The 20,666-nt window shown below is 39.9% G+C and overlaps 1 protein-coding gene across 2 annotated transcripts in view; it reads right to left on the reverse strand.

Annotated features, from left to right (window-relative positions):
* QTMAN (queuosine-tRNA mannosyltransferase) overlaps window positions 1–20,666 on the reverse strand; it is a 364,313-nt gene that overhangs the window by 13,812 nt on the left and 329,835 nt on the right. The window lies entirely within an intron of this gene.

Genomic DNA, 20,666 nt, shown 5'->3' on the forward strand with positions numbered 1-20,666 from the left:
ACACTTCCACCTGTGTGATGTGGAAATGTACTGTTTGTACACTGGGCTATAATAGACAATATGTAGGAGTGATAACTGGGTGGTTCAATACCTGCTAGGATTTTTTTCACTGTGCTCCTTTATTCATCTGACTGTATAATTTCTGCATTTATATTTACCAGAGTTGTAAAGTGGGAAATGTGCGTTATACATGCTGGTAAAATAATGATAAGAACACACAAAAATGAAGTTAAAATGTTGTATGGGAGAAAAAAATCCTGAAAGCTCATATGCAAAAAGGATAGCTTTGAACCTGGAGGGTGTGTAGGAATAGGAAGGCATTTCAGAGAACTTCAAATGAAATTAGACTTTTTTCTCAGGTTAGAATTCTATTAAAACACTGTTTTTATATCTGGAGAAAGGGGGAGGATGGGTTTAGAATGAGAGGGAGTGTGCACCCTGGAAACAAAGAGAAATAGAGAAATGGGGCCTGGAAAAAGATGAAGTAAAAGATCTATATAGATCACCTGAAACTGAAAATGAAGAATAAAAGGAGAACACTCCCATACACCCGTAATTTATTTTCTTTTAACATGTTTTATGGTTGTTAAAGACAGGTTTCAGAGTAACAGCCGTGTTAGTCTGTATTCGCAAAAAGAAAAGGAGTACTTGTAGGACCTTAAAGACTAACCAATATATTTGAGCATGAGCTTTCGTGAAGTGAGCTGTAGCTCACGAAAGCTCATGCTCAAATATATTGGTTAGTCTCTAAGGTGCTACAAGTACTCCTTTTCTTTTTGGTTGTTAAAGAGAAAATCAGAGAGCGAGGACTACTGGGCTCAGTGTCAGACTCTGACATGGGCTTATCATGTGACCTTGGGAAAAGTATGTAACCTGTGACTTAGTTTACCCACGTTTTATTGATTTATAGGTATTTTATTTTGACATTAAATAAATCTACATCTCATAAAAACTGCCCACACTGGATAACTTTAAGGAACTGCTGCTGTCTTAAAAATCAAGAGTCCTACTGTTGCTCTAGAAGTTTGAACAAGAGTATTCTCAATGCAATAAAGAAAAACAGGTATTGTATGAAAACTCTTCACAGTCTGCCTTATGATTCTGTTCTTATGAGCACTGGTGTAAATATGGAACAACTCCATCAGATCAGAATCACACTCTTGCCTCAAAGCAGAATTTGGCTTGTTATGTACAAAATGCACAATGAAATTAGAATCAACAATTACAAGGGAATATTTTGCTGTGAGGAGTCTGAGAATGTGACCAAATTCTATTCTTTTGTCTAATTTGTTGTGAAAGAATCTTTGTACAATTTCTCAGTTGTTACATTTCAGTGCCTTTGTCACTCCATTGTGTGTTAAATAATGTCATTATGATCGTTATGCTTACCCACCAAGTTTTGCCAAAATCCCCTACTCACGGCTTCTACATTAAACAACAACAAACTGTGAGGGTTAGTTCTGCATCAGCACTTCAATTTCCTCATGAAAAATTGGCCTTCTTTTTTTTTGGCTTGTGAGCACCCCAACCAATATCACTCAGGCCTTGTTATATAACAAAAGGAAATAATAGTAACTGCAACAGCAATCTGGCTTTGCCTGCCGGTGCTGGATGCCATTTTGAATTGTACAGCCCAGTCAGCATGCGCTGTATCCTCATCACCTTTGAAATGACAAAACAAGGAAACAGAATGCCTCATTCTCCCTGGTACCTGGCCCTGCCAAATCAGCTGGAAAAGGGGGTTATTGGAATATTTTGGCTAGTCAGGAATAAAAGATGTGTACTTGCGAGAAAGAGATGGAAACAATCTTCACATCGCTTTCAGACTAATTTTAGTTTATAAATGGGAACAAGTGACAATCATTTACTGTGCATAATAAGTGGTTTGCTTCTTTCCAAAGCTAGGCTCAGATGATTCAAAGAGGTGCTTGGTATGGACCCTAATGCTTACATGGAGTCTCAGTGACTTTAACCAAACTCTTTCATTCGGGTCCACGCGCGCACCACTGCTTGCAAGACTGGTGCCTCAGTTTGGAGGCTACAGATTTGTTGTTATTCTAGTGGTGATTTGGTAAATACCTCTTGAAATTGGGACTGTGTTAATCTTGTACGCTTGAAATCCAGCAACTTATTTAAGCACATGTTTAATTTCAAGCATACAAGTTAGCTCTCTGAGCGATCTGACCATCTCCTTGATTACTTATCTGTACAATGGCTAGCACAATAGGACCCTGACAGCTTATTGGGTTTTCTACATACTGCTGTAATGCTACTATTAATTGTATTCTTATAATGAGTAGTCATTGGGCTACTCACAAATTTAAAATAAAGCACATGCTTATGTATTTTGCTGGATCAGCGCTTATGTCAGAGCCCATAATTAAGGACTGAAATTGTGAGGAGCTGCCCAACTCCTGAGAGATGTTAAGGTCACTTGTACTTTTAAATCTAGATCTTACAAGGATCTGAGTGACACCTGAGAGGTGCAGAGAATGCTCATCTCCCAGGGAGTTAAGTATGTCACAAGAATCGGTCCTAATGCTGAACCAATGACGTCAATGGGAGTTTTGCCATTGACTTCAAAGTTGCAGGATTGGACCAACAGTAACCAAATTGCTTGGTAGTCACCCAGAAAAATCACAGAGAATTTTTCTATTTTAAAATTAACTGAATGCCTTGGCTGAAGTTTGTGATGTGCCAAGTGAATAAATATTTTTTTAAAGGAGGAAGAGAAGGTAGCTCAGTGGCTTACATGATAATCTTCTTTTTGATGGTACTATGGATCAGATGGCAGTTTGGTAATTTTTAGCACAGCTCTCGTTTAGCCCAACACAGACACAGAAAATGAAGCACTCATTTGCTGACTAGAAAATCACAGTTGAGGTCGATTGATGAAGCAATGCAAAGAAGCCTGTTCTGTTCCCAGCTTGTGGATAAACAATACCAACCATCACCCTTCACTAGTTATATATTCAACTATTGAATATTTAAAAAGCCAGCTAAGCTTCTGTATGGCTTACCAGTGATTTGTAGAGAAAATGTCAGATTATTATACATTTAGTAAACTTGAAGCAGCCAAGTTGTTCTATGTGCCTAACACGGAATAAAATAATTACTGAAAAAATATTAAAGAAATCCAAGCTATACCAAAAACATACTGAATGATAGAACCATGAAAGTGGATTTTCCATTACACTGTAAAATCTTAGGAGGCCAGGAGTTAACTAAAAAAAAACAACCAAAATGAAGCAAGGAAGGTACAGTAGTTACTTTCTTGAAAACAAAACCAATCTTTTCATTCCTGCCATTTGTTTGAATTCTTCCTCCGGGCAAGCTGGACAGCTGCACTAGTAGGTTTTTTAGTCATGGGTTGTAAGCCCCACCTGGCTAGATTTGTTTAGCAGACAGCTGGCAGAATGAAATAAAAAGAACAGGGACATACAAACTGCTTCCAAAACAAAAAGCCGAAAGAAGACTTTTTGGATGCTTTAGCTTTCTGGGTTTATTGCTTGTGTATGTGCATCTGAGGGGAATTCTTCCCTTAAACATATGTATGTTTACCTTCCCCCTTCCCCCCACACCCCAAAAACATAAATGGAGCCAAAAAGAACAAAAAAGTTGGTTAGGTTAAACAGATAAACAGCAAGGGAAAAGCATATCTTAGCCTACTTGTTTAGTTTTTTCGATACACCCACACACACACACACACCTCATTTATGGTTTCTAACTTCCCAAGAATGGCATTGGTTTTAAATTAACTTGTTCCCCCCCCCCCCACCCGCCTCTATTTTTTAAAGCCAATAAAATAGATTTTCTTCATCTGGAATGTTCTTTCTAGCTTAAAGATAAGAAGGAGTTTAAAATTGTGGGAATGGCATCCCTCCTGCATCTGTTTCTCTCACAAACCTATCAAATATCTAATTTTTGGCATGACTGCTGGCTCCAACAGGGGGATGACATAAACCAGCTTTGTGGTTACATGTTTCACTTTTAATCTCATGAAAATGAAAAATCAGTGCTGAAATGTCCCTTTACATGTGACAATGTGGGACTCTTCCAAAAACCAAAGGAAAGGGGCGTAAACCTGGTTAAGCTTAATATACAGCATATGTGTAAACGTGCCTTTAGTTCATTTTTAGCATGATCCGAGCACAGCTATGTCAGCTTTTTTTAGGATCATGCTAAAACTAATTTAAAACAATTTTGAAAATATCATAGTTGCTACAGAAAGCAAGATACATTTTGTTTAAAATAGGAATCAGTAGATTAACAGGCTACTCTGTGACAAGATATCTTCTGTAAGCATTGCCAATTTCCACAAAGCTATAATGCTCTTAGAAGACTTCAAATTGACCGTAATACATTTCTCAATTTAAGAAGAAGACAATCTGATTTTTGCATGAGTTCTTCATTATACTTAACACAGTAAAAATATTGTATGGAAGACTAAAAGACAGTGTGATTTGGACACTGTCCTGGCTGGAAGAATTCTGTGAAAACCAACTCCAAATGTTTAAGAATAAGCAACCCTGTCTGTATTTGCCTATACCTTCTTAACCAACCCAAATGATTTGGGGTTAGAACAAACCCCAAAATGGTCTGAAATGCAAACCTATTTCCATATTTAGTGGAAACACACCAAATATTAAATAGAAGGCCCTGAAACAAATCTAACCCATTACATAATACTTGCTTTTCAGAGCAGAAACCTTTCTTGGCTCTTTTCCACCCCTGCCTATACATCTCTACAGAGCATAGACTTTATGGAGCCTTGTGTGATATGTGCATTTTAGAATCCCTACTTTACCAAAAACACTGATATCAATATCATATGCTTCAAATAGGAGGGGCTGTGCTGGCTTAATCCCTTGGGCTCAAAGAAACCCAATGCCCTGTCCTGGGATAGAACTGGCAAAAAACAAAGAGACACAGTTACTGTATGTAGATTTCATATACTTATGAAAACGCATCTCCATCAAAGAATGAGCAAAGACGCATGGTGTGAAGGGAGGAACGTGGTTGGTATTGTTTATCTACACCTTTGGTTTCTGTGACCCTGAAAGACAATCCAATCTTTTCCGTAACCCAACAGTTTTCTATTTAGTTTAATGGATACAATTACATTGGTTTGGTCAGATAATTACAGGACTGCATCTTTCTGTTGAAAAGCTTTGACATCTTTTACATTTCTATCCCCTTTATTTCCCCTCCTCCCTAACTGAAAAGCGGAGGCGAGACTAATTTTCAGAGTAACAGCCATGTTAGTCTGTATTCGCAAAAAGAAAAGGAGGACTTGTGGCACCTTAGAGACTAACCAATTTATTTGAGCATAAGCTTTTGTGAGCTACAGCTCACTTCATCGGATGCATACTGTGGAAAATACAGAAGATGTTTTTATACACACAAACCATGAAAAAAATGGGTGTTTATCACTACAAAAGGCTTTCTCTCCCCCCCCCCCTCACCCTACTCTCCTGCTGGTAATAGCTTATCTAAAGTGATCACTCTCCTTACAATGTGTATGATGACCAAGGTGGGCCATTTCCAGCACAAATCCAGGTTTTCTACCCCCCCAACAAACCCACTCTCCTGTTGGTAATAGCTTATCTAAAGTGATCTCTCTACTTACAATGTGTATGATAATCAAGGTGGGCCATTTCCAGCACAAATCCAGAGACTAATTTTGTATTTCTGAATTCTTTGGTAAACGTTTCATCAGATCCACTAGGTCTGCCCTAGATGAACCTGCAACTCAGCCAACTTCTTTACTAAAATTTACTAAAGAAAATTGATTTTTGTTTACTCCTTTCAGTAAAGAGAATCATGATGAATTTTAATAGGCTAACCCCCCACTGCTAGAAAATCTTCCTCCTTTGGCTCTGTGAACTTTGAAATACGTAAATCAGAAATAAGCCTGGATTTTAAAAAAAAGAAGAAGGAATGCTACAAGTTTAAAGCTCATTCTTAATACTTGGCTCATCATCCATGTTTTTTCCTGTGTACATCACCCCAATGAACACTACATCACTTTGCTGCTCTATTATGAGAGATCCTAATTGTAAACTGACCTTTACTTTTTAACAGAAGGGCTAATGAATAGCAAAACCACTGGAAGTATTTCATTTCTATGCTGGTAAATTAACATAATTCATTTCAATTCTGTTAAGCAGATACATTTTTCTCTGGAGAGGACTGTTTGAGGATGTAAAAGTCCAGAAGGAAAAAGGGCATTGGCTTGTTAAAATATTCCCTAAAATTATGACTATTATGGCATAAATAAACATGCAACATGTACTTATGGAGGCCCTGATTGTGTAACTGGAGCCATGGGGCAGACCCCTGTGGCCATGCAGAACACAACTGATTTTGCTGGGGTGCCACTTAAACCCATCTGATTGCAGGATTGGGGTCTCAGATTGTAAACTCCTTGGGGCAAGGACTGTGTCTTCTTTTGAGTTTTTTATAGTACCAAATACATGGAGAGCACTCATTAAACAATGCAGATGTCATTTTTTGTAGAGATAAATTGTATCCTGGTATGTACAGTATGGAAATATAATGTCACATTTGTCTGCCATACCATGCTGTTTTTAAAAAAGTATTGTTGGGCAATGACTTTTATAAGAAATCTTTAGTTAATTTCTGGGCATAGGAAAGTCAGATCAGTTTTCCTCTAATGCTTTGAATGTTTTATTATAGTATATATCATCCACAAAGATCCCCAAACGTTTATTAACTTTAACAGATATACCAACTCTACCATGGATCATTTCATTTAGCAATGAAATGCAGCTGCCTCTTGACGTGAAGCATCCACCATTCTGGGGATGGGCAGAATGTCATAAGCCCAAGTTAAAATCTGACCAGGCACAAAGGTTAATAACCCTATCTTTACTGAATTGTTGGACTTTTAATAAGAAAAAGAAATCAACATCTTGTTTTTACTTGGCAAATCCAGCAGATAGCGTCCCCTAGTGCCATGCTAAGGCACTGGACTAATACTTACTCAGATGCAGAGCTGGTTGGAAAAAAAATCAAAAATGCAAAAAAAAAAAAGATATTTCAAAGTTGTTTCCATTTTGCCGGGTTCAAAACAAACCCATTTTTCGTTTTTTCACAACATTTTTAATTTACCATTTTATCAAAAGCATTATCAAAAGTGTAATGGATGGGGCGCGGTTCAAAACCTAGGTTTTTGGTAAGCAAAACATTAACCATTTCCACAAACATTTTGATAACAGCTTTGATTTTTAAAAAAGCCAACTTTTTGTTTTTTGTTTTTGTAAAAAGGCCATTCAACAACAAAAAACTTTTCATTTGAGAAAAAGTTCTCCCAGCTGTACTCAGAGGAAAGGATTCTACCTAGACAATAGTAACCCGCATTACTTCCCACAGCATCTACACTTTCACTGGCGGTCTGCAAACCAAGCAACAACCCAGCTTCATTTATGATGCATGATGCAATCTCAGCCTGAGGTGTTTTGACTGCAGGCTCTCACGATTTTGATTTTACTTTGATTTCAAGCTTTTTAACATCAGTATGCGTGAATCTCTGAGGGCTAAATCATGTTCACGGATGTGCAGTACCTTGTCACTCATAAAATCAGTCATCATGCTTGTGCATGCGCTATAGTGGATTTTATCAGGTATGTGATGATGTGTACGCATGTATCTAAAGTAATCCATTTCTAATTTTGGAAGTTTTGAAAATCTGAACTCTTATCTCCCTATCAAAAATCCTTTAACAGCTTAGTTTTCTCCAGAATTACACAGGAAAACTACAGAATTTCCAATATGATTTTGAATTTTCCCTCCATATTAGTATTTAGATTTATCATTTCTTCAGCATTATTTTGCCTTACCAAGTGTAAAAGAAATGTAGTGTGGCTTTTATACCATGGGAATGAAGTGAGTTTAAAACTAAAACATATTGGTAGTGATGCTTAATGGATTTACATAATATAGTCTAATGAGAATAATAAATAATAGTGACCCTGATTCAAAAGGGTACTTATGCATGTGCCTAACTGTAAGCATATGAGCAGTCCCACTGAAATCAATGAAACTACTCATATGCTTGAATTTCGGCATGTGTTTTAGTACCTTTTTGAATCGGGGCCTTTATCAGAGTTATATAATAGCTTCCATCCCACAGTATTGTTCAAACTATACTTGATTCTGAAAAAATCTTACTATGATACACATAGATACTTGTTATCATATGTGTAGGCCCAGTCCATGAAATTATTCACAAGTAAGCATTACTCACCTGAGTAAGGCTTTGCATAAGTAAGCCATATTTGTATACACATGTATTTTTTACACACACACACACACACACACACACACTGTATGCTACATATACACACAATTCACTCATCAATTAAATGCAGCCACTTCTGGAGTGGAATATGTCAGCTATTAGAATGGTAAGTATTTAACAGCACACAACACTAAGAGTCTAGTACATGTCATACAGAATATTGGGTCCAACTGACAGGAGGGAAATTAAGGTGGCAGAATGTAGTCACCAGCATAAGAATTTAGGTAGGAGTCCAGGATTATCACTTGTGAAAAGAGCCTTGCGATCTTTAGTGACCACAAGTAGTCCAGACCTTGTCTCATACAGACGTGGGTACAATCTATAGCACTGTGGCCTTGTCACCATGCTGTGGCATCAATTCAATAATAACTCAGATGTAAGAGTGCTGCCTATTCAATCACCAATACTGGTTCCTGCAGCATCATATTGTTGGGTTTTTTCCCCCCTCGAGGTCTCTCATTCATATACTAACCAGGCCTGACACTGCTTACTTTGTGAAATCTGACAAGATCACAGGACGATCTGCTTTGGCTGCAGGCACCCCTTGAGTAAAACACAAAGCAGCACAAAGCAGTCTAGGTACATATGAAATGTGATGAATGTCAGACGTTTTGGTGGGAAGGTCTCTTGGAAGCTTTTATGTGGAAACCCTGCATCTTTTCTCACACCGGTTTCGTCTTAACAGGCCCAACCTAGATTGAGGCCTTGCACTTGGTGTCCATTTGAAGACAGCAAGCATATCAATATTGTAATGAGTCAAATCCCTTGTAATTTACCTATTAAAAGGAGAGAGTAATGCATGGAAAAATCAGTTTGTCTAATGAAATTAAAGACTTTAATCAAATACTGGTAGTGAATGGAGATGTTTGGAAACCACTCTAACTTCATCTGGCTCACTCTTCACCATCCTAACTAGAATAAAAGGCTGTTGGGTGTTTTTACCTATCATGATCCTCCGTCCCCCTACAGCATTTGCATCATAAGACCTTTGAACCAAGGGATCCTGTCTGTGTGTGTGATCTTCATATACTGGGACAAATTTTGAACTCAGATACACTGGTATAAATAAGGGGTAACTCCACTGACTTCAGCAGAGTTATTTCTGAATTACATCAGGATAGCTGAGAACAGAACTTTACCTATGGCAGCTAAGGCAAGCATTTTCTCTCAAATATGCAATGACTGCTTATTTTCATGGATGAATAAAGAACATATTCCAAAGATGCCAAGTGGCTTCATGTACAGAGCAATGTGCAGTATTCCTTTGGCTCAGGGGCTGGAATGACTGCTTCTCAGTGAGTCCTATAGACCTCTCCTAGTGCAGACGCATGCCACCTTTGCAGGGAGCCTTCCTTTTCTCAGCCCTGCTCTAGCCGAGTCTCTTTCCCTCATACCTACAAGATCTGCCCAACTGAGAATCAGTTTTCCTAGGCTCTATCTGTGTGGGTACTTATCCACAGCCAGATCCCAGGCTGCTACTCACCAACCATCTGCCTGTCATTTCCTGTGCCTGATCCCCCCTCTAACCTTATGTCCCCTTCCTCTTAATTCTGGAATCATCACATAGTGCCCCCTACTGGATAGATGCTGATCTCAGTCCCCACTTCTCCCAGGATGACATTGATGTCTGGCCTCCATCTCTTTCCCTCCAGATCATTCTCAAGGGCGTGCCCAGAGAATGACTCATCACACTGTGTATTAGACTCAAAAAATACATTAAAAGAATGTTACAGCTGTAAAGTTCAGCACTCAAAAGCAGAATTAAGGTTTCCCATAAAGCCTCAATTCAGCCCCCTTGTGCGTCTGAGTTATGATACGGTCTTTAACCGCACGATCACACGCTATTTTTCCACAGGACCCTGGTCTCATTCAGTGCGCAGGATGGACAGTGCTCACTAAATGAACAGCTAGTCATTATTTTGTTTTACCCTTGTTGGAAGTCACCAGGCCCTATTTACTGCACACTACTCTGAAGACAAAATTTGTAATTTCCTCTCTGGCTTTCCTATGGTGCTCCCATTGTAGAATCTTAGTGCTTTACATCAATTCATTTAGTTTCACAACACTCCTGTGAAATGAAGAGGGAGGTTTTATCTCCATTTTACAAATGAGCAATTGATGCAGAGATCAAGGTCAAAATCATCAAAGTGTCAACTAATTTTTGGTGCCCAACTAAAGATGCCAGGGTCTTGTTTAAAGAATACTTTTTCATTCCACTTGAAATGTTCAGAGCAGTGCTCCCTCTGCTGCTGGCCTGACCCCACTGCCCAGCTCCTGTCCTTGCCCTCCCTGGTTCCTGCCCAGCCCCTCTCCTCTCCTCCTGCCCCCTTTCTTCATCACTGCTATTATCCACTCCACAACCGACTCAAAGCCCTCTTCCTCAGCTGCTACCCTATTCTACAGCTCCTGTCTCCACTTCCAGGTCACAGCTGCTAACCTCCCCTCCCCAGCTCCTGTCCTGGCCCCTGCCCCTCTTCATCTCCTCTGCTTCTATCTCAGGTCCCCCAGGTCTCTTGCCACTGGCTCCTCAAGTCCATTCCCCCGCCCTTCCCCCCCCCCCACCCGCTGCTCCTCACCCCTCTGCATTCCAGTCAGGTTGCTTCCTCCTCCTCCTTCTCTCCTCCATGTTGCCTGGCTGCCAGCAGGGGAAACACTGATTGCATAGGAAAGACAGTCTTCCTGCTCTCTGTCTCCACGCCTGGTGCTACAACAGCCACCAGCAGCCAAGGGGAGCAGCTTCAGGAAAAGTGCTGTTCAGTCCCTGCAGCCATGCTTGGGACAGATGCAAGCTCTGGAAAATTTAGCTTCCAAACTTTAACAAGTCTCTACAGAGCATGTGCAAACTGCACATTTCAGAGGCTCAAATTATGCCCAAATTTAGGCAGATTTTCACAGAGGTGGCAAAGTTACATCCCTGACACAAGGGTGCACCAAATGTCATGTTCCAAAGCATGGAGGCGCTATAGTTTCTCAGTGAAATGGATGTCAGAATTTCTAAACAAAGGTAAAACAATTTATTTCCCCGCATAACATGGGTATTGGGAACTGCTGAACTTATGTAGCTAAACTTTTCCAGAAAATAAAATAAAATCAGCCAAAAGACGACAAAGGGAATAGAAATTATCAGTCTAAATGGTTCAAATTTGCCAAAGTCATAAGCAATTGAAAACCCAGTCTTATAATAGAAAATGTTGGGCAACCTTCTTAATAGGCATCACTACCTGCCCTGCCTATAATATAAAAAACAAATATTGATTTCTTCCCCACTCCTTTGTCAGTGCACTATCCATTCAGAGTGTTAAATCTTGGGGGAAGGACCTGTTATATTTTATGACTGAAAAGTGCCCAACGCACATTTGGGTGCTCTATGAATAATAATAATATCCTTGGTGTTGCTATGAAGTTCCAAGTGCCTATAATATACAACACAATGGAGCCATGAAGGGCTAAATCCACAAAAGGGGACTTGACTCAGTGTTGCAAAACCTAATTTTAAAATCCACAGCCCTGAGTTAAGTGCCCATGTGCAATGCATGGAAGGAGTTAGGCACCTAAGAATGGGATTCATATAATAAACCAGCAAGTTGAGTAGTGAGCTACCTAAATTACTCAGGAGGAAATCCAAGGTGAGGGGTTTGGGCTAAGCCCCACTCCTCAAAGGGAGTTAGGCATCAAAGCCAGGTCCCGTAACAGTAGTTGTAGTGATATGCGGTGCTAATGGCTTCCTCTGACTGCTCTTTACATCTGCTCTTAACAGATTCACTGGAGTACTGGTGCTATTTCCCAGGGCACTAGAATTAGGGCTTGTCTACATGTGAAATGCTACAGCGGCACAGCTGCAGTGCTGTAGAGCTTCATGATAGATGCTACCTATGCTGACGGGAGGGGCTCTCCCACCGAAGTAGCTAATCAACCTCCCAGAGTGGCAGTAGCTAGGTTGATGGAAAAATTCTTCCACCAACCTAGTGAGGTCTACACCAGGGACAAGGTCAGCTTAATTATGTTGCTTAGAGGTACAGATTTTTCACATCCCTGAGTGAAGTAGCGGGATTGACTTAATCTTCTAGTGTAAACCATCTCTTAAACTTCGTATTTATATTCTCTAAGTTCCTCACCCGGGAGCCAGCTGTACCACTCCTATCAACCATATCTTTTATTATCTATCCAATAGACACTGGCTCCAAAGGACGAGGCCCGACTTGACAAAGCCCTGGCTGGGATGATTTAGTTGGTGTTGGTCCTGCTTTGAGCAGGGGGTTGGACTAGATGACCTCTGGAGGTCTCTTCCAACCCTAATCTTCTTCTTCTAAGATGTTGTTACTAACTAAAGGAAAGGGAGAGTGTGCATTTTGGGGGTAAGGACAAACATCGGGATAAATTAAAGGCTTGCCATTGATTCTCATAGCTATCACCCATCTTGTTGAGCCGATACTTTATTAGTATGCTATAGCTTTGATGATAATGATGACCTTTTTAGTGTTTTTGTGGTAACTCTTTATTTAAAATATCTTATCATTATGAATTCATTTAGTATTGATTGCAATAGCTATGATCGTAAAGAATTAATTTGGCATACTATGGATGTCATATGCACTTATAAAAATTCTACTGTAATTCAGAATTAATTAATATGGCAAAGTTATTGCTTTTGTAATTTCACCATCTCTAATACATCTCGTTTTTTTCAGTAGGTTGGAAAGCCCAGTCTTGCAATATCTGAACAGGGGATTTCTTCATTCTTATGCAAATTTTCAAAGAGTAACTAAAAGTATGCTGTATTTTACTTTTGGGTTTCTACATGCCTTTTGTATTCGATTTTTTTATTATTTATTTCAATGGCATCTAAGGACCTGAAATCTCACAGATTTGGTGAAACAACTGGACTGAGAAGGTTTTCCCACCTGCTTTTAAAGCCTGAAGTGAGCAAAGGTAATTTAAAGCTCACTCAGCTTGAACGTTCTCTCAGTTAAACAGAAAGGAGTCTATCCTTATCAAGACAGAGCGTGTTGGCAGAAGATTGGACAAGTACAATTGGACAATTACCTGTGGGTTCAAAGTCTCTATAGAAATGTCAAAATACACTTCTAGCTAATTGAGACTTAGCAAAAGGTATTTGTTTTGGATACTGTGTCTCATTGCATCAGTTACAGGCAGCATGTCAGCCATGTCTCCATCCTGCCGGTTCTGAATGTGATGCAATACAACTCAATTTGATAGTAAAATGAGTGCAGTATACCATAATGACTCCAGTAAGGCAATTACAATGTGGATAGGATGTGCTTTCACAAAGTAACAGATCACATACCTGCTAAATTAGGCTAATCTCAAAAGCCTCCGAGTTTGGGTTCACTTTGGATAAGAACCCAAAGTCTTGATATTCATCTCATCTGAACATTTTGGAATTTCCACCATCCCTTGATCTCTCCTTCCCCAAACAAAGCCATCTCCCCAACATTCCCCAGATCTTCTCTAACCTACGCTACAGAGACAGGACAAATGGTCCAAGTGACCCCACTTCCCTCCTCTGTGTAAGTCTTCTTTTCATGCAAATGAACTCATTGGTCTTCTGTAACAGGGTCCTATAACGCCTGTACTGTGGGGAGATGTCTCACAACATTACCATTCTGAAATATAAAAGGAGCAGTCTCACCAAGAATTGCAAAATCTTGGCACACATAAGATCCCTCCCGCCTGGAATGAACAAAATCCAGGTGTGGGAGGGGAGAGGCAAAAGAGCGGGTTGCTTCTATTTTAATCAAATCCATTTACCCATCCATACTTAATTCAATGTGTGTTTGACTTACATTGAACAGTTACCTGGAAAGAAATACAATATCTTCAGTTTCAGATCTGAAACTGGTATGCATCCTGTCCAAACACTAAACATTTCAGCCTCTTGGCTACGATGAACATGCACATTCACCCTTAAAAAATTAACAACAATGATGTCATGAAGGTAAGAGGGTGTTCTTTATTTGTGCTATGGGAATAAATAATTGAGATTTACAGTTCTTCAATATAGCAAAGGATTTCCCAGAATGCTGACCAGCTGAACCACTCGGTCGTTTATTGATGTACTGCTGTTCTGAAAACACACGTTTATTAATAAATAGCTTCACTGGAGTGTAAGATCTAAAGGAAGGTGGGAGAAGGACCTGACTGTAAGAAAAAAGAAAACATAAGTGTGCAAAAAAGTCTAGTGTATGAGGTGTAGGAAATATGATCAGATTAACTCCAGGGATCAAGAGACAAAAGTAAGTGTGTGAGGAAAACATTTAAGCAGTGGAGAGGTCGATGGGAGGTCTGGATCTGGAGAATGTTTTGCCTCCTGTTTCTGATTTCAGGAGCATTAACCATCTCTCACCATTTAATTAATGTCTTTAGTAAAGTATGTCACAGATGTGAACATCTATTTCCAAAAACCCTGTAATGTAACTATAAAATGGGTTTAAATACAAGTTGAACTGCAAAAAGCATGGAAGGAAAAGAAAACTTCTGTGGTTTATCAGGGTAGCTGATAGGGGACAAAGAAATGCTCCTGCAATCCTGCTGCTGTAAGTGCTACTGGCTCTCACTTCATTCCACAGCTGAGATGCCCCAGAGTATCCAGTGCACTTAGCATCTCAGCCCCAGGCATCAGTCGTAGTGACAGCAGCCTGTCTGAGGAAGATACCAGTGGATCTGAGAGAGAAGCAGGTCTACCTTGTTCAAAATAAATGTCTCCCCAGACAGAATTTGACGGTTGGATGTAGTGTCTAGGAGGTCAGCTCCTGTGCTCAGGTCTCTCAGTTAGCAACAGAACCTCTTACCATTTTGCCCAGGGACTTCTATTTTGTCTCAGTTTAAGTTGCCAGTGCATTGCTCAGTGGAATTCTGAACAAAGTGAAAGGAACAACCGGGGAGAACTTCTCTAACATTCTTCCTTTTAACTTTAGTCAGTGTAGGGAAATGTATCAACATGTAGCAGATGTGCTGAGACCAAAATGATCTCTTCCTCATGATTACAGTTAGTTATACCTGGGGATGTGCAATTTAATTCAGGCACAAATGTACAAAGGCGAGTGGCACTAGAGTAAAATAAGTGGTACTAAAGTCTTTGTTCCATGTACAGTAATATGGTGTTTTATTTCACTAGACCAGGTTCACGCATAATGAAAAGAAGTAGTTTGATACAAGCCATCGCCAACAAGTACTGCTAAGTGAATGTATTTGTTATCTGCATTGTTGTCATAAATATCAAGAAATTTCTTATTTGAAGTGGCAAAGTAATGATTCTTTTGCCTTAATTTGCTACACTGGCTCTGCACCCTATTGTTTCCCACAATTTTAAAGTGCCCAAGAATGTCATTATAGCTTCACATATCAATATTAAACCTTTGCAAACAGTTGACTAAATGAGCAATTATCTTTGTTTCTGAAAATAGTGTACTTTTTACTTCATTTATCAGTAACTAGGTGTAGTCAGTTGCACTCCAGTATTGATCACAATATTTATAACAGCCGTGGAGTACCTTTGCTCAAGGTCATTGTAAGGTCGAGTTATGATCAATATGAATTGACTGCCTGCAAATAAATTTAAGTAGCTGACATAATTGCAACTACTACCTATCTAAAATTAAGGTGGACCATTCCATCCTTTGTTATAAAGGGGCATGCATGACATAAGCACACATTTGGTACAAACTGGTCTTGATATGTTTTACAAGTTAAATAGTCTTCCACACAATGAGAGCTGTGCTTAGGGCCTTCACCAGCAAACATTACATGAGGAGTCCTTATTCACATGCGTAGTCCCATTGATTCACTCAGGATCAGGACCATAGCCTGCAAAGTTTGAAGCTAAGATTGAAAAACTACATGCAACATCAGTGTTCCAAAGCTTCAGTTAAAGTTTTTCTGGTCTGTGGACCCTGTAGAATTAGGCCAAAATTTCCAAACATCGATATTGAAAGTTAGGCCCTTAAATCCATACTTGGGCACCATAATTTGATTTTCACTCACTAAACTCTATTTAGGGGCTTATTTTTAGCATCCCAAATTAGAAATTTTGAACATAGATTTTTTTCATTAAAACATTAACCTAAAATCTGATCTTTAATATTTGCAGGTGTTCACAACTTCTTTTGGAACTTAAATTGAGAGCATTCTGAGCTGGTATACCAGTCTGAGGGAAACTGCAGTTCAACACAGTTATTTATATTTAGCTAACTCCATGATTCAGACAATCATAGTTAAGTAAAAAAAGATCTGGACAGAATGATTCCATAATAGGGAAAGATCCACTTGGGATCAGTCTACGAGCCACTGGATTTCCCTGCTGCTTACACAAATGATGCTTACAAAGCACTTACCTGACTGCGATTGTCTGAAGCAGTTGAGCTAGAAACATTCCACACAGGCAATTTCTAATTTCAGAAAAGTAGGCTCATAAAGCTCAAAAAGGTGATATCCAACTTCAAAAGTAATTAATTTCATTTGTTTCAGCTTTAGCTAAATGAGAGAGATGAATAAAGAGCAAGTTTTGGGGATGCAAATAGCTCCAGAAAGCACATGCCTTTCTGCTTTTTAAAAGTGATCTCTTCTAATAAGGATATTTCCCCTCTAATTGTGATTGAAAGAATAAAAAATCATATAACTGATCACTGAAAAGTAGAAAAGTAGAAAAGTCAAATTCTGTTCCCAGTTACTTCAGTGTAAACCAAAAGGAAGTCTAGTGATTCCAAATGTTACTCTGGATTTACACTAGGATAAATCACACACACACGCCAAATGCTCAGCTGGTGTAAATCAGCATAGCTTCTTAATCAACAGAGCTATGCCAACATAGTTTCTACAAATATTTTAGAACTTATTCTGTTCATTGAATCCAATAAGCTGGATCCTCAGGACCTGATCCAAAAGCAACTGTGATCAATGAAGAGACTCCAACTGATTACATTTTTGAATCAGGCCCTTAAAGAAAGGAAAAACAGAATAAGACAGATACCCAGCAGGTGTAAATAAGCATAGCTCTATGAAAGGTAAAAGAATGGTGCTAATTTATACCTTTGGAGAATATGGCCTGCGTGTTCAAGAGGTGAAAATCCCCCATGTTAAAATATTTTGAGCTATATCTCAAACTGTGGGCTGGATTTTCCAGGGTAGCAAAGCTGCTCTTTTCTGGGCTGGTGTTGCAAAGCAGTCTAAATTCCACCTTAGCTAACCAGAGGATTCCCTCCGCATATGGCAATCCTCAGTGGTGTAGGACTATTTTTGCAGCTCCTTCACCACTCCTTCTCCCTGTTCCTGATCCTACACACATTGGACTATTGGTAGCTGGTATAAATAGGTCAGCCACCAGGCTGATCTATGCGGGACCAGGGGAACTTTTGCCCTATCTCCAGATATGCACAACGTGCTGCTTAGCCAGTCCATAGAAGCTAGGGCTGTGGGTATGTCTGCACTGCAATGTAAGCCCAGGTTACCAGAACTCAAGTTAGAAGACCCTGAGTTTGTTAACCTAAGGCTTGAGTGTCTACACTCATTTACAACTCCAGATTAGGAGTTGTTGAACCCTGGGTCACAACATGGGGCTCCAGTGTCTACAATGGATTATGCAGGCCCAAATCCAACCACTCATATGCCAGACTTCCTAGCACCCTCCCAAAACGTGGCCACGCTAACCTTTTATTTGTAATGCAGTGTGGAAAAAATTGACTGTCCATCAAACTTGACTGTCTAGAGGACAAAGAAAGTAGGCCTGTGGGGTTGGTGTACTCCAATGGTATGTCTACACTGCAAGAAAAAACCCACGGCTGGCCCATATCAACTGACTCAGGCTCTTGTGGCTCGGGCTGTGAGGCTGCAAAATTGCAGTTTAGATGTTCCGGTTTGGGCTAGAGCCCAGGCTCTGGAGTCCCCATGAGGGGGGCTGGTCCCAGAGCCCGGGCTCCAGCCACAATCCCAATGTCTACTTTGCAGCCCCACAGCCTGAGCCCCGAAAGTCCAAGACAGCTGACATGGGCCAGCCACAGGTCTTTTATTGAAGTGTACACTCAGAGACTGAGTCCAGTGGGGCAGTGATTACACTGCAAAGCAATACGGCTTGAACCTTGGGTCCTGGCTTGACCCAGGCTCAGACTCTCCACATCCATGGGACCCTGGGACCAGCCCCTGGGTTACTGCAATTTATGCATAGACAGAAGGGGAGTTAGGCTTGGGCCTGCGCTTACATTGCAGCATAGACATGCCCTATGTCTATTTTAGGAATTTGTGGTGATCCGTGACTGCAGGATCTAGACACCAAACCGTGAGTTATATTTGTAGGACTTTAGAACTACAGTGTGAGAAGAACCACAGCCTTTACAACATTATTTTACAGTATTGTTAAAACACAGTACAATAGAGGGTAAGCTTTTCAAATGAAAGAGTGCTGTCTGGTCACATCGAAGGGAATAAGACAAGAAACTGAGCCTTCTGACAGAAGGTCTTTGGTATTTAACTATCCAAAACATACAGTATGTTGGAGGGTTTTCTTAATAAAATAAGCCATCCATTAGCCTACATATGACCCAAATGACATCCTCACACAGTGTAACAGTCTTGGGGCCCAAACCATTCAAGAAGCAATTACAAAATCAATAACACATGCCGTAGTGATTGCATTTGATTAGTGACAGCATGAAAAAAAGAGCAATATCCAAAAAAAAGAAACTGAAACAACACTTCTTCATTGTTTCTTAAGTAAGATACCATTTCAGTTTTCCCATAAACTAAAAAGTTTCTGAAAGCATGGTAACTACAAGTTTGATTATTATGCCTAAGGGAAATTACTGTCATATTCTTGGTAGGGATGAGACCACACCAGAATCTGAAGACATCACCACTACATTTAGCAGCAGAGTGGGATCTGGAGCTGGACTTTGAGGGGAGCCCCTCTTTTCTCCAGTGGGGCAAAACAAAATCCCAGTTCCAAATACTACCTGAAAGTTTGGATGCGGATCTGAGCTTTGTGGGTTTAGCCCATTCCCAAGTCTCAGCTGATCTCTTTATTACATGAAACAAAAATAATGTGAAAATTAAGTCATCTAGTGATGATTCACATTGGCTGCTTTTGCCGGTGTCCTGACTGACATCCAGTGAATCAACAATAAGATTGAATACAAAGATGTGTAATGTGATACAATGTGACATACTCCAGGGTAAAATGTGGTAATAGGTCAGAAATTGTGTGTTTGGGAACATATATATTATCATGTGGATTACAATAGCACCCAGAGGCCCAACCTAGAATGGGTCCCATTACACTAAATGTTGTACATGCACCTCTTAAAAGACAGCCCTCCACAATTATTAGTTTGCCATCTAAATAGACTAGATAGAGAGAAGCTGAGAGGAGATAAGTCACGCAGGGCCTGATCTAAAACCTACTGAACTTTGGATCAGGCCCAGAGAGATTAAGTAATTTACCCAAGGTCACAAAGTTTGTGGGAAAGAAGGGAACTGAACCTTAATTTCCTGAATCCCAGTCCAGTGTCTTAACAAAACTACCCTTTCTTTCTAATAATATACCTGTTTCAGTTAAAAATCAAGGATTACATTTTGCAATCTTTACTTAAGCCAAATTCTCACGTACTTCAATGGTGTTTCACATTGTTTGGTTTCACTGACTTCAGTGGGTTATCTGCTTGAGTAAAGTCTGCTGAATTTGATTCCAAGTATCTTATCTAAATCAATTGCAGAAAGTGAAAGGGTAAGTCTCCATCGTTCCTTGACTACCTGAATGCAGTTTGGCACATCTGTAAATACAGAGTTTGGGCTGTTACGTTGTGTGGAATAGAAAATCTGTGAAATTAAAAGCATCCAGATTTCTCCCTCTCTCTCAAAGTAAGTATCCACCTTAAATAAATTAAATCATGTAGCAGCAGTAGCTAAGGTGGTCAATGCAATTAAATTCAAAACCTGAATGTATTGAACTTTCTGCAATTATACATGGGTCATCTCTGGACAATATGTTGGCCATCTGGTAGCATCTGTGCTGTTCCCACTAATAGAGTTCCTGCTGTGGCTCCAGGCCATGACAGGCAGCACTAAGCAGGTCACATGTTGTGTCTTTCAGCCATATTTAGGTCACAGTTTTGGGGGAGGCAGGAATAATCATGTTGCACAAAGGCAATGAAAGTGAAGAGCCCTTCTCAGGTATTTTGTGCGTGTAAGAAGTTAAGGGATACTCTTCACAATTTTATCTGCTCCTCAGCCCTAGGCTGCAGGGAGGGGAGAGTTAATTGTGGCAGCCATTGCGAAGACTCCACTTAAACTTACACTTCAAACAGCAGTGGCTCCTGTAAAAGTCCTCCGATATCAC

The sequence above is a fragment of the Caretta caretta genome, chromosome 11, assembly GCF_965140235.1.
Source record: "Caretta caretta isolate rCarCar2 chromosome 11, rCarCar1.hap1, whole genome shotgun sequence".
Classification (NCBI taxonomy): domain Eukaryota; kingdom Metazoa; phylum Chordata; order Testudines; family Cheloniidae; genus Caretta; species Caretta caretta.